Below are 27,199 nucleotides of genomic sequence, written 5' to 3' on the forward strand. Positions count from 1 at the left end.
GGAGTCATATAGTACTTTGCCTGAGAAAAGCAGCTGCAAACTGGACTTAATGACCCCTTAAGTCTTTCCAACATGTGAAATTAAAATCATCTACTACTAGCTTAATAAGATAAAAATCAAGATGCAAAGTTTTATTTGCATCAGATCTTGCTTTTGTCTATTTTTGGACAAGGTTAATGTGTTTTTAAAATACTTAACTGAAAATATTGCTGTACTTGAAGAAAATTATATTTTTGTTAATCTGTTTGGGGAACATGGGTCATCTGCAAAGAAATACACAAAGCATCTTTTTGTAATGGTAGCTTATTTCTAGAATTGCAAGGGAATTTTGTCAGAATATTCTTAAAGTGAGTTCTGTATTGAGGTTTTCAGATTTTAATTGAATTCTTTAGTTTTATTTTATTTTTCATTTGTTTTAGGTCAACATTGTCCTGTTCATCTTTTGCCCACCTTTATTACTATTTTCCGCTGGCACCAGTAACACATTGCTCTGTTTTTTAGGACTTGGTAACAACACAATCATATAGTGCTGAAGCTTTTCTTCATTCGTTTAGACTTCATCAGCCACACTGTTCATTTCAGAATGTGGGATGAAGTTGTCTGAATTTCATGTTATCGAGCTACTTTTTAGTCAGCTGTACTAAAAGCGTGTTTATAAAATTAATTCATATTAGGTTTTTATTTCTTTTTCCTGGAGAAAGTGAAAAATTGAGGAAGGAAGACCTTTTTCTTTCAAAAAAATTTCAAAACCTAACAGGAACCAGTAAAAACAAATGCTTTTAAAAATTTATATAGAAATCAGTGCAGGTTGTCTAAAGATGAATGATTAGCCAGTGTATTATTAAAACAACTGTATACAGATATCACATTTCGCCAGTTGATCTCAAAGCATTTTGCCAAAATAAATGAGCATAACCTTCATTTTGCAGATGCCCTGGCTATGTAATCTGCAAAACAGGGGTGTAAAACAATGTAGTCTTTGTTTTGACAGCAATCATTTAGATAAATAAATACAGCTGAAACAGACGTCCTGGCTGAAGAGTTCGTAATAGCACACTTGAACATGACTGTATAATGAAACTATTCTCAAGTGTCTGTCACAGAGAAAAAAAGAGGAGCTCAGAGGAAGGTATTTGTTCCTGGTATCTGGTTGCCTTAAAATGACTAGGTCTGTATTATAACTGAATAGGATCCTACTGTTATGATCCTATCTCTACATGTTCATACTATGATCTGGATATGAGTATCAGCTGCAATGTTGTTTCTACAGAGAAAGGTTTTAGATGATAGGAGAGTCATGATAGTGTCTGATGCTGAGATCTGAAATCTCCAGAGCCAAATTTCTTTCTGGGAAGAGAGAAGGGAAAGTTTGTCTGCTTGCCCACTGGAGTCATTTTCCACATCAAGAAGTGCCTCATATTTTATTCTGTGTATGTTATACAATAAACATACCCACAGAGAAGCTGCAAGGAATTACAGATTTTTAAAGATTCCTCAGGCTTATATCCTTATGAGAGGTATGTATTGTGATTTGCCAGATGAGCTTATATGATTTACAAGAACATAGAACTTTCCTTGTTTTCAGTCTGATATGCGAAATTTAAGTGTGGAGCAATGCAATTAGAAACCTTAGAGAGTAGTGAGAATAAATTGACAGTTGTCTTGCTTCAGGCTTAGGCTACAGAAATGAAAGTACATTGTAATGAAAACTGTATTAGAGAATGTGTCTCAACTTAACTAGTGGGTATAAGTAATCATATACAATTGTATATTGTATATTCTAGATAGACTTAACAGTACTTACCAAAATATTGAAACTTTTACTTTTGAAAAATGCAGGTTATATAATGGTGTTATGTAATAGATTAGATCTAGCAATTTCAAGTAGGTTGACAAAAGCTGTAAAATTGTGCTAAATTTGTGTTTAAAGTTAACTATTTTTAGTCAGCCTTATCCCATAAAATGACACTCCTAAGACATTGTAATTTATCCCCTGCTCAGACCAATGTGGTTGTGAATATATCCTTGGTAGAGTAAATTAAAAAATAACATCTCCCAGTTCAAAAGAGTGCAAATGCTGTCTGAATGTTCCATGAGGTTGTGGCAGCCCTTTTTGAGAGAAAGAACTGAGGCAGTGGTCCTCTCTTATCTCTATTTCTTTTGGAAAAAATGCATTTTCAAAGGTGCATTGAATGAATTGTGTTTGTGTTTTACCAAGGGACTGTAACTATAAGTAGCCCATACAGCTGTGATCATGTGGTGCTCTACTTCATCACTTTGACAGGACAAGCTCTTGCATAGTCCCTTGTTCTGGTATATGGACAAATACATTTCTCAGCAAAAAACAAACAAACCCTAAGATCCGATTGTTTAAGTACTTGACAAAAATAATAATTTTATTTTAGTCATCTGGACAACTCATTGGAGCAGATGTTTCAATAATCAGATCTTTGAGGTAGATTCTTCCCACAGTAACAGGAAGAAAGGAGATCTTTTTCTGTTCTGAGCATAATGAAGACCAGAGACAGTGCTGATGGTTGAAATGATGAAAACTGATTAGACTTCATCTGGAGGAGGCATTAGTCTCTGTTAGTGGGATTTTAATTTGTTTATAGAGGCTATGATTTCATAAACCATGCTGAAACAAAAAAAGTAGGCCAGCTAGAAACTTCTTGAGAGACTTACAAAAGAGAATAAATGCCACTGCTCAACTGCTGTTCAACTTTCTATATTATATACCAATAGAGAACACTTCCACACTGCTCAGTAAAGCAGGTATATTACAATAATTGACCGCGTTTTAATGGAACAGAATGGATAGCAGCAGCTGGAGTGAAAATCCAACAAATGATTTAGACCAGGATTTTCAAAAGTGACAGCTGATTTTTTTTTTTTTGCTTCTGTTCTCAAGTTCTGAATATGTAGTCTGAGATATCTCAAAGGGACCTAACTTTCTGAACCTTTGTTTTTTGGAAATTGTTTCTTGTTTCTAAAGTTTTAGAATTCATATTTTTGATCACTTTGAATATCTTGTTCTTAATTTTTACTAGCTACTTAAATTATACTTTTTTAGGAATTCACAAGAAGGTAGGGAGTATTTTTAAATAAATGTTGATAGTCATCTTTACTAATTGAATCTCTTGTAAATTAGCACTGTGATACAGCCTTTTTAAAATCAATACCATAGCTTAATACTTCTTAGAGCAAGCTATTAACAGCACTGAAATCAGCTAGATATGCCAGATAATCATGGCCAGACAGAAGTAACCTATCCATTATAAGTAAACAGCATGCTAATTAGCCCACAGGATTTTTTCTGACTCTAAAACTAGGGTCAACAAGGCTGATTATATCACATTTGAAGTGCAGAGACACAAGCTGGGGTCTCAAAAATAATACAGCTGAATTAGCATATTGCTTTGTCCAAGCTAATATACTGTACATCTTAACATATCAGTTAAATTAGACACAACTTTGTGCTGAGGCAGTAGTGCTTCTTCTGGTTCAGGGACTACCTTGATCCAGCAAACTTGTGGGGTATTTTCCCAATACTCTGCTGCAAATAAGAAATGCACCTTCAATCTATCAACCTATTATTTTTCAATAATAGATTTTGGAAACTCACAATTCAAAATATTAATGTTTCTCAAACTATTATTAGTTGGAAAGGCAATGTAGTCCCCTTATTCACAGCTTTAACACTGTTAATGAACTTGCTTTTATTGAAATTGAAGACTGTCTGATTTGTTTTCTAGTAGCTGAGCTTGGACTTTTGTGTGCCATTTTTCAAGGCTACAGGAGTTAATACCTTATCAAAGCTTTGTTCATGAACATGTTTTAGTGCATCTGCTCATCTGTTCCTTCTTTTGGAAAGTGTGGTGTGGTCAGGTATATAAAGGGAATTGTAGGACTACTTCCCTTCTGGACTCCATATAGAGTCACCACTACTGTAGCCCTCCTATGGAAAATATTATAAAGACAACTTCAAGTCCAAGAGATGAGCGCAGTCTCAGTCTTACACAAACACGAAATACCAGCTACTGGGAGAATATGCCAGGGAAAAAATTATTGTGTGCTTTTTCTGTTCTTACATTGCTTCCCTTGGCATTCTCTACTGGCTGCTATCAGAGATGCTGTCAGAGGCAGGGTATTGAACTAGCTGGACTTCTGTCTTACCCCATTCAAATGTACTTAAAGTAATGGTTGAGGGAGGAGGTGGGAGTGCGTCTTGGGTTTATTGGTATCCAGTCACTGTGCAGCCATGAATGCCAGATTCATTGGGTAAGAGAGAATGAGAAAGTGTGGCTGTCTGTATTCCAGAGGGAGAGAGGAGGAGAAAGACCTGTGCACTTTATATTAGATTTTTTGGATTGAGAAATAGTTCTGTAAGAGTAAGTGCATCCTGATTTCCTATGTGTTTGTATTTGTGTATTTGTGAATTGATGTTTTAATTAAATAAAAAACTCAGACTGCAGGGTAAATTTCTCCTTTATTAGACAGAAGAGAATCAATTTGAAAGAGAAGCCTTGACTAAGAAGTGGATTTTATACTGCTAAATAAAAGTTACGTTCACTTCATTTTCTTCTAACTAACAGATACCCTGTTCTTCCAGCTGCCTGTTTACACAAAATATGTAGGAATGTCATATTTTTGAGACTTCTTCCCTTGTATTGGACTTGGATGAAATTGGTTACTGGAAGTGATCAAGAGGAGATGAGCAAAGAGACCTATAGTATTATTACAGTACTGATGTTTTTAGGGAACTGTGAAGAGTAACAATAGTCTTTGGTCCAAGGAGTATTCTGTTCTCTCAGAGTCTACAGTAGATGATGCTAAGCCTTGTTTCTTAGTGAAGATAGGATGTTTCTTTCATTTGAAATTATTTGATATTTAAATATACTCATAGTTTCGTATTCATAAAAATCTCATCCTTATTCTGAAGGATCAGTTTAGGTATCAGGCTTCCAGGAGTAACAGCTTCTGATGGAAAGCTATTACTGCTGCTTCTCTTTCCTCTTACCCCAAGAAACTCCACTGCATACCCTGCATTATATTCCCCCACTTTCCTCTGCTCTCTACTTCATTTCTCTATCCCTTTATGGTGTATAGTATTCACTGCTTTAGCTTTTACTCAAACAATTGCTTTACAGTGGATTTTTCACTTGCCTGGTTCCAAATAATCCATTCCCTTCCCATGATCTTCACAATCAGTGGCAAAAATATTCAGAAATTATTGCCAGTCAGACATTTTTTATGCTTTGTAAAAGCATCAGCTTGATTTCTTAATGCTTTAGAAATCTTTAGAATTTTCAGTTGAAGTGGTGTTGTCTTACGTGCTATCTCCATGTCATCTATTTTCTTAATCATATTATTCTAGAAAAAATAAAATTGGAATATATCTAGGAACATAAACAGCAAAAAAAAATGACAGTTGGCAATAGTATTTTATTAGAATCATATTTGATAACAACTCCTCTGATACCTGTTATATGTGCTCATGAATAGCTGCTGAACTAACACAACACATCTGCTGCTTTGGCTGAATGTGAATGCCCTAATCTGGTAAGGCTGTGGAGAAATGTACCAGTCCCCGAAAACTGAAATTCACATATGAGTCCTGATCCATCAGAGAGGACCAGGTTCCAAACTTCCAGAAATACTTGCCAGTGGATGCAAGTGCAGGATCAAATTTTAAGTGCTGAATAGGTCAGCCTTGATTATTTTGTATTGTTATTTTTTATGTAGAAGTTTATGGTTCACAGGTAGACAGTACTTTAATTATAGAGGTAAATATGCAGGCACTGCCCACAATATAGTCCTAGAAAAACAGGCAGAAATTTTTGGTTATTTAAAATATGATTCGCTAATATGTTCACAGATAGTATGTGTAGATGGTATAAGTGAGTAATAAAACTACTTGGAAGAGCCGCTCATATTGCAGGTTCTTTGCATTTTCTAGAAGTCTTCATTTCACTGGAGCAAGTGTTGCTTTTATAGTATTGTAGGCAGCTACAAGTTGTTTTTGGAAGATATTTTCTGTTCTATATCCTATATGCTAAAATTAACTTCCTAAGAAAAAAATTGCTCTCTGTTACACAACTCTGAATTTTCTGTGATTATTCTTCAGTGTTTTTCCTCTGATTGTTGTCAGTCTTGTTTGAGAGAAGCTTTTAACCTAATTCTGTTTATGATATAAACTCAAGACTGTCATCTTTCTAGATAGAGTGCAAAGTAATAATTCAGTCTCTTGGCCAGTGTGCATTAGAGAAATGATACTTTTCTTTTCTCTGAGTGGAAGTGATTGACTAATAAATGTTTTCTTCTCTGGAAGTCATTGAGTCGACTCACACTTTTTCACTGCTTTTGTTAAAACTGACTGTAATTTAGACTCTGATGGAGTGCCCTTTGTGCTTATGCACCCTATACTTTATTTTCCATCTTATGCCTCTCTGATTTTTCAGTTATTTGTTAGAAATAATTTTTACTTTTTCATTTAAGAAATAAGGTTGTGTAATTGCTAGAATTGCTCTGTTTGCTCCTTAAGCCTTTTTCCTCACTCATCCAGACTGACTTCTTGCTGTGGGCTTGATCTTCACAGTCTATGCCTGTGAAAATGCGATAACCACAAGTCTTCTAATCTCTATTGAGATTTTACTTCAGATGCTTCAACACCTAGAAACAAATGACCACTTTACTCTGTCAAAGTCTGTATTTTTTGAATCCAGAAGGGACAGTGCAAAAAAATGTTTACAGAGTTTGTTCTTATGGGCTGTATTTAAATCCAGTTTGTAGTTATCTGAGTTTTCATTCTTGAAGTTCATTAATCTATGTGTATGACATGGTTCTGTATGAAGTTAGAAAATTTTGCTAAATTCAGACTATGAAATCTTCTCCAGAAAAGCAAATAGTTCTGAATGAAGCATAACTTGTTAAAATCTCTATTGTTTTAATACCATATTAGCTGTTGCAGACTTGAGGCCTGATGTTGGAGTTCCTGGGACTGCTTTTTGAAGGTATTTCACTATTTGTTCTGGGAAATTTGCACAGGCACTTTAGGACCAAAGTTGTTTTTTTTTGACATAGAGCTGGGGGAAAGTCAGTTCTGGAGTATAGAGGATGACCTATTTAAATAATGGCTTTAAAGTTGCTTGTAATAGCAGTTTTGGAGACTTACCTAGGCTTATTGCTATGTTATTGGAAAATAAGTAGCAAGTCCTCATTTTTTACAAGTGTAGGTATATGCAGGGATGTATGCAAGTGTATATATTTGCAGGTCTCTGTGTGTATGTGTTTGTCTCTGCATATAGTTGTTTACATTATTCATTTTCAGAGAGCTCTGGCTCCATTCTGTGTTGTCCAGTGCTAAGATTCCTCTGTGGGACTTAATCTGACTGTGTGATAATAGATTTATTCCATGAGTAAGATTGTCTTCTCTTCAATCTTTGATTTTGAAAAGGAAAAGCAGAAGCTTTTTATACACTTAAGATTTTTGTGTGTGTGTGTGTGCTTGTGTGTTTGCTCCTTTTCCTTGTCATAAGAAAAGTTCTACTTCTATATTATGTTTATATTTTTCCTTTTGATTTGATTATCTTCAGTGTTTTTGTTAGATTCTCAGGTTATGATCTAGTGAACCAGGAAAAACTTGTTGATCATATGTTGCTGCTCACTCTCAACCCCTCAGTTTTTAAGAGAAATGAATTATATACTAAAAATTTCTCACGTATATTGCTTGCTCTGCCTGTAACAGATGTAGTGGTCTGTAATCTGATCATGAATGAGAAATAAGGTATTCTCTGCAAATATAAAAAAGTGGAAATGTTCTGCATATCCATGAGGGAAGATGGGTAGTGCCCAAGACAATCACTGGGTGAAAGCCGAGTCTCATGCATTTCTTATCAATGTTATTATGTCTGTTTTGGGACTTTCCTTTTTCAGATTGGAAGTTCTAAGGGGCTGAGAAATCTGTCATATCTAATATACTATTTTCTAATATTAAAAGTTTTGTCAAAATTCCCAGCAAACCTTGGAGTTTGGCTGCTTTTCCTTATCTATAACATGTCTCTCTTTAACATATTATTAGGAGCTTCTGGTACATATCATTTGTTTTCATATTTGCAGGATGTTTTGTTGTGTTATCATTCCATTTTAAACCCACTGACTGATTTTCTGTATATAACAGTATTTTTTTTCACTGGAGGCTATTTTTTAGATGTTTGTACCCTGTTTCATTCTACATTTTTTCTCGCCGCATTTGTTAAAGTAGTGTCTTGGAGTTTAAGGTTTGATGCCAGTGAGGTTGCATCATCTTTCTGCTTTCTTCTTTACTGACTTCTAAATACTCTGTGCCATAAATTTTCTGAAACTGAAAGATGAAGACTTCTGACATTTTTTGGCAAAGTATTTAATTTTAACTTCAGGCAGAACTACTCTTTAGTATATGCTGGCTGGCTTAGCTCTAGTACTTACCATCAAATTCACTTTTTCTTTGTTTGTCATACTAGAAACTCCCTCCTTATATGTCACTTGATCTAATAAAACCAATCAAACTTGCTTAATTTAGTAATCAGAAAATGCTTTTATGGAAGAGTACCATTTTCCTGTGTAATGATACATTTCATCCAGTATACCTGCGAATAATGGAACAGGAGTTTAGAAGGATGTGGTCTGAAGCAAAATTTGCAAATGCATTTATAAAAGTTTATAATTGTGCTCTGAATGGTATACAGATATTTAATGGAATGGTAGCATAATGAAACAATTAAATATGGGTCTTAGTATGGCAAGAAGACATACTGGGATTGTTAACACTGAATAATTAAATTAATTTGTTGGGTTTCAGTCTGAGTTCATTTTTTAAAGTTTGCCTTGTTTTAAACCAGGAAAACTGCAGCTTATTTTTTAGTGTTTGTGATTAATCTGTTTAATATCTGTTTGACCTGTGGTTGTGACATGCAAGGGGATGAACTAGATGTCCTTTGAAAATCTTTAGTTTTAGTTTTAGCCCTTAGTTTCTTATTCTGTTGTAGTATATATCTGTCTTATGTATTTTTACATCTAGTGTTTCATCCCAAATAATGCTGGTCTTTTCAGTTTCTCTATAGAGAAATAACCAAGATTGTCTTACCTTATGTCCAGTCAGTTTATTGTTCTTCCTTTATTTTTGCTTTGTCATTTTTGAGATTAGATGGCCAAAATTCAAAACAATTTTTAAAGATGGTTGTAACATGGTACCATCAAAGATGTACTATCATCTTTCTACAGTTTCTACAATTTTTGTACCATCAATTCGTATTGTAATGACATGTATTTCTCATACTGTTATCTGCCCATCTTTCTATTCTCTCAAACACTAGGAAGTTTTAAGATAGGCACTATAAGGTATTTGTGGCATGAATTAATAGTTCTAGAAAAGATGAAGTCACTCAAGTATTTTTTAATAATAGTTCTTCTTCTCAAATATTTAATAACATGTATGACCTGCAAGTAAAATCTAAAATCATCTCATGCGTTTCTTGATTAATGGGGAATCCTCTTAATTAAAAGAAAAATCAGGAAACCAATCTACAAGTGTGAATCCTGTTCCTTCTTGCTGAAAAATTGATGAAGTAATTTTGGGAATATCCCTATATTTACAAAGACATGGGAAATATACAAAGAGGATATATAAAAGCTCTGTCAAACTTCCTTTAGTATTTTATCTCTATCTATAAAGTTCACACAATTACACATAATCAAAAAAGTGTAACTGTGGGCCAAATGAGGGACTTGCTTAGAAAAGCCTGTAAGAAGGGAAATGAGAATGCAAAGAGATTTTTTTTCCTGAGGCTGTGCCTTTCGAAAATGGGCTTGGCACCAAATGAAAGGATTTGAGTCCTAGAACTGGGAGATCACAAAATGCAGAGCTCTTTGTACACAGGAGCTATGAATTCACTCTGATTCTGTTGCTTTTAGCTCTATTACCTTGATCAGCGCCAGGGCTTCCTGCACTTAAAGCTTTCTTTGACATCACACATCAGAAGCAGCCAGAAAAAGTTAAGTTTTCCTACAGCCATGGCAGGTGGCTGCCATACAGACTACAGGTGCTACTACCTGCTGAGGTGTGAAGTCTGCATATGATGAAGAAGTCACTTTGGAGTCTGGTCCCTATGCTCATGCTGATCTGTAGGGTGTGATAGAGATTTTGTTATTTACTTTTGCGTTAAATGAACAACAGACAAATGTCAGCAGGTACCATTAAAAATTGCAATGAGAGCCCGATACACTCTAAGTTTTGCTTTAGACAGACTGGAACTTATATATAAAAAAAAACCTCATAAATAAAGCTGTCATATGCATAAAGAGGAACAGAAAGTACAGAGCTGAGGTCAATAGTATTTTCATTTATCTCTTCTATTTTGACAGTTTTATTAGTGAACTAGGAAATCAATAGAGACTAATTTCTTTGGCAAGGATTAAAGAGTACATAGGAAGGAACACTTAAGATGTGTATAGTTGCTTTCAAGGGCACTTTGAGTAAAATATACTTACTAGAAAGTGAATTGAGTGGTTCTTTTCATCTAATGGACTCATATATCAAGCATTAATTCTTTAGAATACTCAATGTACAGAAGGAAATTTGTGATATTGGATATATAAGAAATACTTTGTTTATTTAAGTTGCTCTCATGGCCTCATAATGAATGCCTGTCTGGTGATCTGAGCCCCTTCATAAAAATCAGAAATCATAATAAATGTAACTCATAGTGTCCATATAATATAATGGAGCATCCTAATAATTCCTTGTTAACCAATACTGTTCAAAATTTAAATATGCCTTATGTGAATAATCCCTGATGTAGCTTCTTTGAAAGAAAGATGTAGATTTTTATACCTGCAAAAGGAGATTAACTGATCAGCATCTGGAAGGTTAGATGTATTAATTTTGGAGTTGAGAATGTGGTTACACAATGAACGCTAGGCAACTGGAAACAGTCATATACTTTGGCAGAAGCAAAAAAGAAAAGCTTCTCTGTATTTGGCTGAAGTTAACACACCTTCCATTTACCTCACTGTTTCTGATCACATATCTGTATATAGCTTTGGTTAACAAGCACTGGCAATAATGGGCCCTGTAGCTCATTTTTTAATATGGTAGTGTTATGTTGCTTAAGTTAAAGAAGAAATATCTTTCAGTGTTTTCCTTTGGGGTACACAAGCTGAGGAAAGCCAGCTCAAGTATTAGGCATTTCAAAAGTTTGATGCAATTTATACCAAGATATGTCTGTTCTCTTCCTACCATCTTAGTTGAGCATTGCTGATAAGAGAATTGAGTTGTTCACGTTAACTTTGAAAAGATTGTTGAAGAAGCAATAAATCTGATTTGTACTTCTGATGACATTTATTAAAAAATAATTTAAGCATGCAGTATAGTCCTGATGTATATTTTCTGTAAAAACAAGAATATTTAATTTCTGCTATATATCAGTGCAGCTTCATGTGTGACGTTACTACAAGATTGGGTTGCATTTGTTGTTACTTCTGTAGCATTCCCATATCTTAAAAATGGACTATGAATTATCAAATACTTTAATGTGATAAAAGGAGTGCATATTTGGGAAATCACTTTTCTCATTGTTTTCTCATCATTCAGTGTCTCCAAAAACCACTAACACCTATGAAAAAACAATCTATTTGAATAATGAAAGGTATACAACTCTAGGTATTTTAAGTGTACTGTAAATAATCTATCATGAATAAAAGCAGGAGCAGTTGATTCATTTTTGTCTTCCTTGTTGGTGCCTAGCTGATGTACAAGGCAAGAGGAGTATCAGCATGTTTTTGGTGCTGATTTACACACTTCACACATGTTTGGCCTCTTAATCTAGCTGTAGAATATATGTGTAAATGCAAAACATTTGGTGATGAAAGATGTAATTCTGTAGTTTTATGTGTGCTGTGTTTAGCATCGTATTTTTGAATGAGCAGTCAAGGAAAAAATTCTTGATGCGTCCTTGCTGTGTTTAACAAATTACGGGGGCGACTAAAGAGGACTTTAAACCTTCTTATTAGCGCTTTCCAGTGCAATATACATTCCTGCATCAAATGACTCAGTCACACTTTGTGGGGCTGCAAAGCTTTTCTATTCCTACATCCAAATTTTTGAATGGACTATGTATGCCATTAGGTAATTGCATTATGTACCTTCAAATGATAGTGAGAAAGGCAATATAGAGAAATCTATATTCCCTTTGCAGAGTTTGTTACTCTTGGCACCCTGCTATGTAAGCTGAAGAACAGGAAAAAGACTGTATATCTCCTCTTACTCTAGGATAGCAGTGTTACATTAACTATTTCTGAAGGAGGTTTCAAACCTAGTTCAAGATTGTCATATGACAGTCTCAAGTCCCTTGGGTAACATTTTTTCTTCTCTATAGAAAGAAAATGTTTAAAAACATAATAATTTGTCCTATAGAGAAGCTATTCTATTTTTATATTTGATTAATAGTGCAATATAAATATGCCATTCCTGTTGTTTAGTATTTATTAAAGTATTGAAGATTTGCATAACGGTGCCTTAGTTCCAGACTAAATCACTACTTGCTGTAGGAAGTATACATAAACATGTGAAATATGATCTCTGCAAAGAGACTATATACAGAAAAGACCTATATACCAAACACCTCGTTGTGACTTCACTGGAATTACATACACATTAAAATTAAGCACATTTGCACTGAACTGGAAACTGAAGAAGAAGAGTGACAGAAAGGTGAGATAGAGTCAAAATATGTAGAGTTACAGGCATGCATTTCTTTGGATGCTATGTAGATAAACAAAACTTCAAAAAGTATTAAATATAATACAAGCAAAAAATTTCAGAGATAATCTTTTTTCATTTTTTTGCCTCAAAATCTTTTTTTTTTCTCATTTGTCTTGTCATCTTTTTGATCCTTCCTATTTTGTGCTTATCACTGTTCCCCTACACATAACACTAAGACTTTTGATTACATGATCAAATAGCTTTGGACAGTGGGATTCAGTTAGATGGGCTGTCACTTCACAATAAATTAAACAGGGTATAGGTATAACAAACCTATTTCATACTTCACTTATTTATTGTGCTACATTATTGTTATAATTGTAACCTGACACCTGAGTGATCCCCTCTCAGAATGTCTTTTTTAGTATACTTGGAAGAGATTGGGAGCTGAGAATTAATCTGGCTGTTAGTTAGAGACTGAGTTATTATAATGACAAGACTTAAAATCTGTTGTGTGGAGTCCAAACAATATTGATTAATGCATGTCATAATTCTGAACCTGGAACTTGGACTGAGCAGAGCTACAACTCTTTGAAGGGTATGCACTTATCACTTAATCTCTGCAAAACTAGCATGGTGGCATGGTTTACCATGGTGTCAGGTTTCATTATTTGGTGTCCCCTTGTGAAAAGATGCGTCTTTGTTATAGACAATTTTTTAGCTAGGAAAAAACAGAGACTGTCTTGCAAGTTTTAGAATAGTCAGCCTGCATGGCATTTAGCAGCAGAGAAGCAGCATCCCGCAATTTTTATGAGTAACAGTAGGTTGATGTTGAATGATTTTGGGGAAAATTCCATTAGCTCAGTCCACTGCTCTCATGAGACTGATGATGTTGAATCTGCCATTTCTTATGCACTAAATTCTGCTGCCACCAGAATTTCTTTTCTTAATATCAAGGACTGCTTTGGCAACGGGACAAGGGTCATATTGTGGATCTGAGGAAAAACAGTTTTGGTGCCAAAAGAGATGAAACAATTGGTGCATAAGGTCAATTGATATTCTTGCCAATTGCTTCATGGCATTGGACCCTACTGAATTTTCTTTAAAAAGTTTCTGTCAAAAGATTGGAATACCTTTATCTTGTCCTTTACTACTCAACAAAAAGGATGAGTGGCTCAATATACATTAAATTTGAAACTATTTTTCTTATGAAAAATAATCTAAAAATGTTTTTAAATTACATTTCTGTCTTTGCACAAAGCTATATTCTATTTTTATGCCTTTCTAAGCTGAGCAGGTAGCTATTTCATGGGTTTGTTTTAATTTTCCCTACAATAGAAATTGGGAATGAGTTATTTTCTGTTTAAAACTTTGTTATTTATGAAGAGTAAATAAAACCCCATTGTCTTCAATACAAGAGAAATCAAACTATGGAATAGTTTCTTTCCTGCAGTTTCATTAGTGCTTGGTGAAAACAATAATTCCTATTTCTCTCCCTGAGAGATATTATTTATGTCTTTTTGGTTGGTGATTTCTTGCAAATTGCTTTGTAAAGGTCTCTGTTTTCCTCCTGATTATGCTTCTTTCATATGCACTTCTACTGTGGCAATACCTACCAAAATTCTTCAGTCTTTGTGTGTCTAGCACAATTGTTTGTTTTGTGCCTGTTTTGGGTGGAAGATCTTTTTTTCAGTTATGTCATTTCATGAAAGTTCTTACAACAAATCTGTAAACTTTCAAATTCATAGTCTTTTAAAAATCTATTTTAGCTTAATATTCTTTATCCATTTCAGTGGTGTATTTAATAAGACTAATGGCAGAAAATTAGTCATATACTTTATGCAACTTTATACATTGTAATACACTCTAGAAATTGTTAGAGGATTGTTTGTCTTCATGTAAACATCCTCTAGCACTCTATCAAGGTCAGGTTTGTAGGGAAGGTCACCTCAGGGCACAGGTTTGGCTCTCTGTACTAAAATACTGTCTAAGTGCACAGAATTGATTGTGCACATATAAAAGGGGAAATAATACTAGTGGTATTTTCAGTTGCTTTGATTGCCAGTTTATAATGCCATCATACTCTCAGTGGCTTTTCTTTCCTTAGTCATGGGCACAGAACTGAGCCAGAGTGGAGCACTCATCTGGAAGCTGGCAATGGATTTCGTTGGCTTGCACATTTCTTTTGATAAGAAAGAACGGATGTGTCCCTTAGCGTAAGATATAGTTGACCTTGAGGTTGTCTGGAATGTTGTTAATGCTGAGGAAATGAACGACAAACAGCAGTTATGGAGAAACATGTAGTTACTGCTATTCTTATGCTCTCGTCAGGTATTGTTACCCATTAGAGGTCAGAATGTGAAAGGCAACATTGTGGATGAAACAATGAAAGAGAAATAGCATTATTTTCAAACTCTTTATTCATGACTACAGATATTTTCTATATGATTTGCCGTTTCCATCACAGTGACCTCTACTGACATGAAGATGAAAAGTATTAACAACAAGGTAACAACTGATACCTGGTATCAGAAATCATTCACAAACACTAAGCTAAAAGCAGACAAGTAATTGTTTGAGCCATTGTTGCCACCACAGCAAGTATGAAGTCAGATCTAGTTCTCACATTTACTAGTATAAGGACTCCCTGCTGAAAACATGTACCAGATGCAGGATTTTCTCAAGGTTAAATGTGCTTATAGCACACATGCGCACACACACGCATACACAACACACACATTGTAGACAGAGATTAAATCACAAAATAATGAGATCTTTTCAAAAGGTGGTATACTACTGTGATTATCCCCTTCTCTACCTTTAAGATATGCTTGTGTTTTAAGCCTGTATACTCATTGGGATATGGCATTTAAGCCAATATTATGTGACTGAACTTGAAGGTCTGTCCATTTTACTATACTATATGCAGAAAAACTAGTTTCATGTAAAGTAGCTACAGTTTTACTTCTGTGTGTCAGCAGTCAGAATGATCTTCTAGTTTTTTTTTTTTTTTGATGATTACTTACATGTCTGAAAGAAGATAATAAAAATCACAGGAAGATATTAAAGAGATATTAATGAAATGGAAACTACTGTAAGAAAATGAAATAGTTATGAATAAGTAACATTCTGTGTGCCATACTGAAAATGCATTAGATTAAATTTAGTGCTGTCAAAATCAATGACTTCAAAAAATCCTATAGTGAGTTGCATTTTAAAAAATATTTTGTTCTCTCTCTAATATTATGTAGAGACAGTTAAACACAGATGGATAATAGTGGATTGTTAGATTTGCATAACCAGAGGGTCTTTGAAGGCTGTGTCTACCCTGGCAATTTGCCTTGGTGCGGTAAGAATTTTTTGATGCAAATCCTTCAGTGATCTCCATTTGCCTTGTGCTGGTTCAGGTCTCTAAGTAGTTGGATGTGCAAAAATGAAAATTCCTTTCAGAGGTAACTAAATCAGAAATCTTGATGCAAATGTGCTCCAGTGCTAACACTTTTACAGTTAGCCTCCCTTTTCTGCAGTGATTTAAGGGAAGGTATCTGGTAAACCAAAATTGGTTAAAATGGTACATCTGGCTGTGCCAAGCTGATGTGAAATTCATGAAGTGATGATAGAACTGAGTGCATAAACTGATTCAGGCTGATGCTGCAAAGCATTCATTTCCAAATCGGTATGTCAAACAAAGTAGATTCTACCCTATACCGTACTTGGTCCCAGCTTCAGCTGAAAAAACTGAATGCTGCCCCCATTCAAAGAGTAACACCATATTGTGCTATCCAGAAGTTCTTCACAAGCTTTCCCCAAAACAGTGCTATGCCTTCAAGGCATAACTAGATCTCACTGAAAAGCTGTTCCATTAAAAAAAATGTTCATTGAAAGATGCAGTTTCATTGAAATGGAAATGTACACAGTTTCATGGATTAAAAAGCCAGAAGGGAGCACTGTGATCATGCAGCCTGGCATACTGTAAAACAGAGACCTCATGGCTGTCTTCAATTTCTTCCCGTTTGAACTAGGTCGTATCTTTCTGAAGATAAAACAAAACTCTCCCTTGCTTTTTAAAAAGCATACTTCAAGTATTGAAGTGTCTACCACAATTTTCAATGAGGTACTCTTCATTGTTAGTTATGTTGTTAATTCTAAGTTTGTCTCTTTTTGGTTTCCAGCCCCTGAGTCTTGTTACATCTCTATGAAATTGAAATGAAATTTATCTTCCTTATTTGTATATTTATAGACTGTAATCTAGTTATCCATTATACTAAAGAGGTGAAATTCCTCAGTTCTCTTACTTTAGGTCATGTTTTTGAATCCTTTGATGGTTATATTACGAATGTTTATCTACTTATCAACATTTTTTGACTTGTGAATGCAAAAACTGGATGCATCATTCTAGTACTGAAGTAGCTGATGCGAAGTAGTGTCTCTGTTCCTACTTGAGATTCCACTGTTTATACATCCATGTTCATATTCTTTCTTGAATGAGATTAAGAAAAGTTTGGAGCTATCCAGATGGTCTAAAACTGCAGGGAGTTCTTTGCTTGACAGCTTGTGTTATAAGCTTTTAGGTGTTTGTAGTTTACAACTCTGTTGTCACCTCCAGTGACACTAAATCAGACACACAATAACTCTTGCTGAGGGTATTGTTATGTTCTTCCATGGTGCTAAGTCCTTTTCAAGAGACCAGTTCCAGGAGAAATTTTCTTTTCAAAAAGCAAATAACCAAGAGTGTATTCTGGTTTACTTGAAGCAAATCACAATTTGGGGTTGGTTTATCCCAGCAGCAGCCTCAGGAAAAACAGATAAAATGAGGAAGAAGGGGAAGGACTAGTTTAATAATATAAATGATAGTTGTGTTGCCTTCTCCATTCTGTGTGAGAATTCAGTGGTTAGAACATTCAGCAAGGACATGGGAGATCTGCATTCACTTTTTTTGCCTCAGGAAAGACAAACTCAAATTTCCCACTGCCTGTGAGAATACTTTTACCACATGGGCTGACAGTGATTTTGCTGTCTATCAGAATGAGTATTTGTCTCTCATATAAAGCTGAGGAGGTCCATGAGTTCAGCAGTATACTTGAGAATATCTCAAAACTACAGGTTAGGAAACTTACTGGCAAATATTGTTTTTATTTCTTAACTAAGGCAAAGAATCATTTTGAACTATGAGGTCTCACTTCCTTTTGGAGTATCCTGGCCACTGAGACATAGTGCAAGTTGTTTTCAGTTTTCCTGATTACTTTTAAAACACTTAGTGTCTTCTCTCTAGATTTTTTTCACATTTGTGTTCTTTCTTTCAGTGAGCTGTGAATATTTTAGCATTTTCAATAAAGTAGAGCATAAATAATTTTTAGATCATGATTTCATTACTTTTAAACTTTTTTTGAAGTACAAATGTGCCATCTCTGAGAATTTCCCTTGTAGCTAATGCCAACAGTACAGACAGGCATTGAAGTGAGGTTAGGAAATGGATAGTGTTTAATATAAAGTTATTGTGTGTGTATGTGGCAAAATGTTTACTTGCTAAAAGACAGTATTGTATTCCAGTTAAAAACAGTTCAGTCTTTGCAAAGGAACAATATTTCCCAAGGGAGGATGTAACAGGTATAGATATGAAAGTAGTAGTATTAAAAACCTATTTTCAGTTCTTTACACCTTGTCAAAGTTTGAGAATTGGAAGCAAAATTTTACATGCTGTTGTCTGCCTCATCCAGCTTGCTATTTTAATTGCAGCTTAAAAGACTCGGGTTTTTTGAAGAATGGAGAAAAAGAAAAAGCATTCATAAAGAAAAACCCAGCAGTTGAAACTATTTTCCTTTTAAATACTTTGTTGCCCCTATCCATGGGACTATTTTTGCATCAGGAGTGTGGCTTGGTTGTCCAGGTGAAAAGGCTTCTACCTGCAACCTCCACGCTTGGTTCCTCCTTTCCCATGGTCAACATTTAATGGCCTTTGAAAAAGTGGCTTGTGTGTTCGGTCTATATTTAGTCAGTAATGACTTTGTGGAACTTAATTGCTAAAATTAGCTAATATTCTGTCATCACTAAGCATGCTTGATCCTCTCATAGTCCCTAGTGTTAACAGATGGCAACTGAATATACTTCATCCCTTTATATCTCCTACATCTAACAGGAGCTTGATGCTTGTGCATCAACCCCAGACATGCTGTTGTCTCATCAGTGCTAGCACCTGTGCCATTCCTACCAAGCCACTGAACATACTACAGACTCAGAATAAATTTCTTCCTCAGTCTAATTGTGAGTTGCAATGCAATTCCTTTCAGCTGTGCCATTGTATCCCACAGTCCTGCTGCTGGTGCTAAGGTAGGCCTGAGGATGAAGACAAGAGTCTACTGAGACTGACAGTGGGACTGAGAGAGAAACTGACTGAGAGAGAAATTGGAGGAGGAAATTGGAAGTATTTGGGCAAAGAGACTTCATTTAGGAGTTGGTTTTAGGTTAAGAAACTGGAACTGGGAGATGAGAGGCATAATAGTTTGATTTGCCTAGGCATTCTCTGCATAGATCAATGTGAGAGAGGAACATACTTTCTGGCAGAGTTTCACAGATACTTGCTGACAGCAGAGGACTGAAAGCATCCAGAATCTTGTTTTCTATTTCAGGCTTTGGAGGAAGTTGCATCACTGTGGCATGGACTCTTTTGCCCAGTCCCAGCTTTAGTTCCCCTGACACGTCCTGTTCCATTTCACCTTGACCATCGATCCTTGTCTCAGTGTGGTCCAAATTTTTTACATAAAACAATGTCTACATAAACATATTTATTACGTAACTTCCAGGTGCTCCAGCAAATGAAATACAAATTCCCTATAAAATTATCTTTTCCTATCACAGCTCAATCTTGAGCATTAAATGAATCTGGATTTTCTTGGAAAACAATAGTATATGTTCATAAAGTACAATACTGATGGTATTTGAATGTACAGGATGGTTGAATTTCTTTTGTATTGGTGGATATAAATCTATTTTTGAATGTTTGATATGCATTCCCACTAATGTTCTGTTAGGTTATCAAGGAAACTATGATATCTCTGAATTGAAGTGTTCACATATGACAAAAAACCCGTTAACTGGACTTAAAAAAAAAAAAAGAGTAGTAAATGGTACACAGGTAAACTGGATGGTTCGATATGAGAGAGAAAGAGAGAGAGAGAAAAAAAAATATTCAACAATCTGCATGTAATCATTATCAAAAAGCAGCTGCTGTAGTTTGCTGTTAGGCAAGAGTTTAACGTTAAATTTAACCTGATTATCTCAGATCCTTCAATTGACTTTGGCACCAGTGAGCATGCTCTGACATACAGAGTGAGTGAGTTTACTGGCTATGAAGCTTTTATAAATAAAAATGGGTATGGCTGACATTTGGGCCTCTATAGAACAGTTCTTTGAAAATGAAAGGTAGGATTTTGTTCCCAAAACATAGATGTCTAGTGCTATTTGAAATGCCCTAGCATGTCTCATCTAGCCTCTAACTCCTACTCCAAAAGGGCTCACATTTCCTCTAGGTCTTATGTCTGTCAGCCCAAGGTCTCAGATAGCCTTACGTGTCTGAAGTTGCACTCTATGCATATGGTTAGGCAAATGAATCATAGTTCTGTAATCAAGATGTACTCATTTCATCTAATTTGTACAGACTGTTGTCTGAGAGTGATGCATCTCCAGGATACAGTTCCAGGTGATTTGGAACTTAGAGATCTCCTGAATCTTTATTTTTAATAGCCCTTGATAGATTTTTGTTCCCCCATGAATTTCTTTGATCATTTTTGAACCATTTTTTAGCATCCATGTTTCTGTATCAAGAGGTATCATAATTTAATGATGTTTGAAGGATTATCTTCATTTTGTTTGTTTTGAATCTTTTATTAGCTATTTTCCTTTAATGTTTCCTACTAATTGTATTGGAAGAGACAGTAAACAATACCTTTCTGTTCACCTGCTTGATGACACTTCTAATCTATGGACTTCTGTATGTCCCCATCTCATTTCCAGGCTAAAGAATCCTGGTAATTTTTTGTAAAGAAACTGTACCAACTTTGATACATTCTTTGCTCTTTCCTGAACCTTTTCCAGTTATACTATATGGTTTCTGAGGTAAGAGGGACCACCTTCCTGAATACACAGTATTCAGACTGCAGCTGTGCCTTAATTTATTCTGTGGCATTGTGGATTTTATATTTCTTTCATAGTAATTTACAATTTTTTGTTTGGGTGTTTCTTTTTTTTTTTGACTGTTGCTAAGCATATGCCTGATATTTCCAGGGAATGATCTGTTATAACTCCAAGATCTTATTACTGAGTGATAATACTTCATAGTCTATCACTGTGTTTGTAAAGACAGAATTATTTTTCCTTTGGTCTATCAATTTACATCTGTCTACAGTGAATTTCACGCAGCACTTAATTACTTAGTCACACAGTATCATGACATTTGAAATTAACCATTACCTTTTCTGTCAAAGTTAGCAAACTTTGTAATCTTTAAACCTTCTTTCAGATCACTTATGAATCTGTTGAACAGGGTCATGATGCAGATCCCAGTGGGACTCTGCTGTTTTTCTCCCTTTCACTGTGAAAACTGAGTGTATTTGTACCTCTAGTGCCAAAGCATTTCTGAGAGAGAGCTTTCATAACATACTTACTTGTGTTATATTTTGTATCATTTAAAAACTTTTGGTGAATACCACTTAGTAGATAGGAAGTTTGTTACTTTTCATTTTGATTGTTTTTTGTTTTGTTTTGTTCCAGAACCTCTTCCAGAACTCTGAAAAGTTTCAGGCAGACTCTTTAATATGTTCCCCATAAAGAAAAATTCTGGTAAGCAAAACTCTTGAAACTCTTCCACAATGACTATGGATCTAAAAATTAATGATTTTTTCTTATGTCTTCCTTGAGTGCTCCTTTTATATCTTAATTCCTAAAACTCTGGGTCAGGCTTCCTGTTCCTCATCTATTTGAAAAGGCATTTGTTATTATATTTTATGCCTTTTGCAAGTTATTCTTCAAATTGTCTTTGGCCTGCCTTTCTGTATTTTTGCACAAACTATCAGAGTTTGTAATCTTTTCTATTTATTCATTTTTGAATGCAACTTCTTTTTCTGAAAGGTAACTTCCTACATTTAGTTGGTCTCCATGACTATGCTATGCTAATGATAATGTTTTTTCCTTGATCTTTCTGGTCCTTTTGATAGCTGTATGCCTTTGCTATGCAACTTAAATATAAGGCCTTTAAATAATCTCCTTAATGACTGCAGGTATTCTTCCCTTTTTGGTGTCTCTTTTCTTTTTCATAAACCTTCTAATTTTTATGTAGTTCCCTGTTTTGAAATTAAGCATATCTAAAGATATATCTAAATATATGGTGGTCGCTGTCATAGAGTGGCTCCTAAAAAGTAATACGGAGAACCACATCCTTGATGCTGTTCATGATCCTGGCAAGAATTACTTCTCTTTTTGGAGGTTTTGCCACTAGATGGTCTGGTCATTTATGGGACCTAAAAATTGTCATATTCATACACCAGTGTGACATCCAGTTATCTACTGGCAATTAGATGAAGTCTCCCAAGTCATTACATTATAATAAATACAATATAATAAATAATAAATACATTTCAGAGAGTGCTGCCTTGGAAATTTTTGTATTTAATTTATTCTAAATGGCATGCGTTTAACCTTTGTTACCTTTCTCCTGCTCTTTGCTAAGTCACTGAGAGTCTCTTAGACCATCACCACTGATTCATTCCTGGCACTGGACCTGACCAGAGGCTCGTGGGATTGCTGCCCCCACACATCTGGGAGCCAGGCTACCATGTGGGCCTTCTGAGTATCACAGACTCAGCTGTCTTGCTGCCTCATCATTGCATCCCCCACTGTTCTAACTGGCTTCTTCCTTTCTGTGCAAATTGGTTTTAAGCTGATTGTAATCTACCACTCATATTTATCTGGAGATGTTTTAAGTGTACTATTTGTGACTTTCGATAAAAATAATAAAATCAGTCTTCAGATTTCAATTTGGGAAGCCTACTTTTTGTCTTATAACCTGTATTTGTAAAGCTCACTAGTTGTATAATAGCATATTTCCAAAGTGGAGGTAAGTTATCTGTGCAAAATATATCTATACAAAAATGAAGATGAATGATAGTAGATCCTGTTACATGAACCTTCATAAAATTTGTTTTGTATGTATTTTGAGCAAATGCTGTTCCAAATAGGTGCTCAAAGTGTGGTGATTTTAACTATAGAAAATCTTGGATAGGTAATGACATTCTAGTTCTTTGATTAAATAAAGCTCACCTAGCACAGAGTTTTCTGGAATGGCCCAGGGCCAGTCCCATTTCTTATACCTCTGCAAAGCCAAGACAGGTTGGGGCTCCCTAGATACTCTCTCCTTCACCTAGCTTATGAGAAGCAGTATATAAATGAAGGCAGTCATGCAGCTACTCTAATGAATACTAGAAGTTGTGTGAGAGCCATGAAATGTAGGGCTCAAAAAATGGCTTAAGCCCATCTTCTTTCCTCTACTTTCATTTCTGTTCCTGTGCTGAAATATTTATAGTTATGGGTAGCACAGTAATACCCAGAATATTTTATAGAGTTCCTGCTGCTGCATGATTTACATTGAAGTTCATCTCCATCAAGCTGCCATTTATATGCACTGTTCTTTACAATTAACTTGTTTAATATCAATAGTTTGGTCTCAGAATTAATACAAAAGTATCATCCCTTGATAAAGTAAGTAAAAGCTTCTAATTATATATATTAACATTTTGTCTGACCAAATCTTTATAAATAAGGGTGTTCAAACATGACAGTATTCCAAACATGGCTGCTAGTAATACATCAGCATTTCTTTCCCTTGATCATCATGTTGTAGAATCCTCTTAAATTACAGTATTGAGTGTAAAAATTAAACAATATTTCTGATTATCGGAACATAACAAAAATGACAACTATTTTAAAATAGCATTAATAGAAATCTTAGCACTTTCTATACTGTTACATATAAGAAGGTAAGGATAGGGTGAAGATAAATCACATACTATGAAGCAGATTAGTGCACACTAATTAATAGCTGTCAACTATAGGAAATAAGCATCAAATGTGTTGTTTGAAACAGAATTTTCACCATTGTACATTCTGTTATTTTACTTTGAAATGCACTGCACTGATTCTTCTATGGCAGTCATCCCTAGTAACAGCAACATGCATGCTGTGCATTTTTGGTGTATATTATACCACCAGTGCTATGCCATGGAGTATGTGTGGTGCCAGCAAGATGACAATATTCCAAAGGAAAATTAACATGATATTCCTGTATTCATTCATAATAACAAAGTGGTCCAGAAGGGGAAATATAGGCTAAATGGACTACTGCTTTTACAAAATCTTGTGAAAAATGGTCTATAACAGTACTTTAGTCTTCGTTTTGCACATTATTCTAGGTGGTACTGGGGACCATATTATTTGTAGATAGAAGTAGAAATGTGGTTGTACTGTCACTGAGATGCCATGTAATTTTTTTGTTTATTTGGTATTACGTGATACTATAGGGCAGGAGTACCTCGTTAGCTAAGAAAGGAGAGTGGCACCCTTACTCTTTAGAATAAAACATTACTACAATAATTATACTTAAGCATCTTTCTCTTATCTTTCCTTTCAGTTAAATCCATAGGCTCAGAATATTAGTTGAGAAGTTCAATTATACCATCTTTTTTGATATCCTCTGATCGTTGCTCCAAGAAACATATATCTAGTTTTATTTGACTTAATATACAGTCTGCCAGTCGCTTTCATACATTTGTCCGCTTTTCATGTATCTGTCAGTTTGGCTATGAAACAGAAAATCCTAGAAAAATACATTTCTCTACATTTTTATTAAGATATAAAACTCTATGAAAGTGAAAAGTATTACTAAGTGAGTAACCATTTAATTATTTTTTTTAACAGCAACATTATCACTAACTATTTCTCACAGTGACTTTGAAATGCGTACATCTGCATTTATATGCACCAATAAGTAAATACAGTATGGACAGGGTAAGAAATACATATTTTGAACCTGAAGGACACTCCTCATTATAATAACTTTAAGTAGGTCACATGTTGGTTCTAAACTACTTGACAGGTAGCCATTTTAAAGACATTTATGAATATAATCAATGTAATTCTCCATAGTTATATTTCTAATAACTAATTTGCTGACTTCATGTTCCTGTCGAAGTAATTTATATATACACCATCTTTATGTGCTATGAAATTTTTCTTTGCCCAGGTGAACATTTAATCTTCCCTCCCTCCCTAAAGGAATTATCCACATCCCTGAGATCAGAGGATTCTTGACTTATTCTTCCCTTCTGTCAAACCTTCCAGCCTTAAGACCTCATGTCATAATGATCATCTTTTCAGCAGAGGGCGGGATAGGGCATTCTCAGAGTCCGTCAATTCCACTGTTTAATTGGCTGCAGAAATCACTGTTGAGCTGTTGAGCTATGTGTTGAGTTGCCTAAGCTGATTTTGAAGCACTTCCAACTCTTCTTGGCTCTTAGGCATGAATCAGATTTAGGGATCCTTTGTGATGGTGTAGAATATTTCTCAGGGGAATGAGCAGCACTAACTAATCTTCTGAGTAAAATGAAGGTTAATTTTCCTTTTTTGTTGTTACAAGAAAGCAATACTTTTGTGTTTAGAATTTTCTTATTAATACTAGTCAAGTTTGTAGTAAAGGTTATTTTGTTCCATTAAACTAAATAGATGCTGAAAATTGCATGTTAATTAGTTTTCATTTTTAGTTATCTTCGGCTCTACTCCTGATAATAATTTTAAACCCTGGAAGCAGGGCTTGGCAAACCATTTACTACAATAGACTAGCACTGTGATGCTAATTCTGCTTCTATAGCCATTTCCGAAGGAAGAAGCGGTTATTTTTTTAACACACTTTTTCCCTTCACATTTGGTAGAGAAAGAGGAATGAGGTTACATTGATGTTCTTTCTTATTCACATCCTAATTTTTTGATTACAAGATGTAGTTCATTTTCTAAATTTCAGACAAATGATATAGTTCAGCCACTAAATAATCACCTCATGTTCTGTGGAAGTGTCAAGATAATCCTTATCTTTTTGTTTTTCACAATAACATCTTCAACTATTCTGTATATGGGTACCTTATTTATTGATTAGAACAGATACAAATTATGCTTTTAGTGAGATATATTTAAATATCTTTGGTTTTGACCAAGAAGTTAGAACTGGTTCTTTATTAGCCTTAGGAAGTGAATTTATTGCCTTGCTCATTAAGTATAAAAGAAGGCTCTTTCTTGGAATGTCCAATAATGTGACGTTCCTCAAACCGATGGTGATGCTAAATTTGCTTTTTTTCTTTTATTTTAAACTAACAATTAATTCTTTCTGCTTTACATGACCCCAAAAGTTCCTGAAGTGGCAACTGTTTCCCTCTGTTTGTTGCATAGGTTTTTCTATAGATTAATAATTTTACACACTTTCTACAATACAATACAGCCTCTATTTTCTGGAAACTATACACAGAAGTGTATCAAATATTTGATTCTTTTCAGCTTTGTGGTTGAATAGGGAAATAAATGATTTCAGAGCTGCCCAGGATTTTTAGTTTGGTAACTGTGGGGCAATATGTTGTTTTAGTGTTACTGAAATTCTTTTCAGTGTTAACTAAAGTCTCTGTTATATTTCACAGAATAGAAGGACTACCTTTTAATAAAACTGAAGACCATAAAGTAGCCTTGGCAGTGAGAATGATTGCCCAGAACTCAAATGTATAAATCATTTGATGCTCTTACCTGTCACATAACTATGTGCATTACCATGAAAGAGGTATTTGTGAGTTATTAGAACAGTGGAGCAGTCATTTACAACTCTTAACTAGTTAAGCTGGCTCTGAGTTTTAAATAAGATTGTTTGAGTCTTACTAGAGAGAAGACCAAGAATCTGTTGACTCAAAGGTAAAGGAAAGATATTCTAGAAATATAAGCATTCCTTGGTTAACATCAAAGCCAAAGCCTTCAAAGAAGTTTGGATTAGCTCACACTGTCTAAAGGGCTAGATTGGAGTATGCTGGTATAATAGCAAAAGGATTTTGTTTTAACTGCATAAGTTGTACATCTTGGAGTGGGTATTAAGACTGCTAAGCTTCATGAAAATGTACTTTTTTGATATCACAGTGAAGTCTCTTGTGAAGTTTCATTCTAGCCTCTTAAAATCTCTTAAAGCCTGACCCAGACACTTACCTGTTTTCTCACTGATATGTAATCCTTGTTCCTACAGTTTCACTATATCTCCTATTTATAATAGTTCAATGTTCATATATATATTTTAACTTTCTATATGTTTTATATATATTTATATTAAATGTGTGAATTTAGTTTGCCTTGTACCACTTTTTTTCAAATTCTTTTCCTTGTTCTCATTTC

The 27,199-nt window shown here is 34.8% G+C and overlaps 1 long non-coding RNA gene across 2 annotated transcripts in view; it reads left to right on the forward strand.

Annotated features, from left to right (window-relative positions):
• Positions 1–27,199, forward strand: part of LOC112996544 (uncharacterized) — a 42,024-nt gene that overhangs the window by 7,354 nt on the left and 7,471 nt on the right. Inside the window, exons 2-3 of one of the 2 annotated variants that reach the window (XR_010388741.1) lie at positions 21,506–21,574; positions 22,461–22,696. This is a non-coding gene — a long non-coding RNA (uncharacterized LOC112996544). Of the gene's footprint in view, positions 1–21,505; positions 21,575–22,460; positions 22,697–27,199 lie in introns of those variants that run through there. The other variant, XR_003262478.2, reaches the window with a different exon arrangement.

Source organism: Dromaius novaehollandiae, chromosome 3 (genome assembly GCF_036370855.1).
Source record: "Dromaius novaehollandiae isolate bDroNov1 chromosome 3, bDroNov1.hap1, whole genome shotgun sequence".
Taxonomy (NCBI): Eukaryota; Metazoa; Chordata; class Aves; order Casuariiformes; family Dromaiidae; genus Dromaius; species Dromaius novaehollandiae.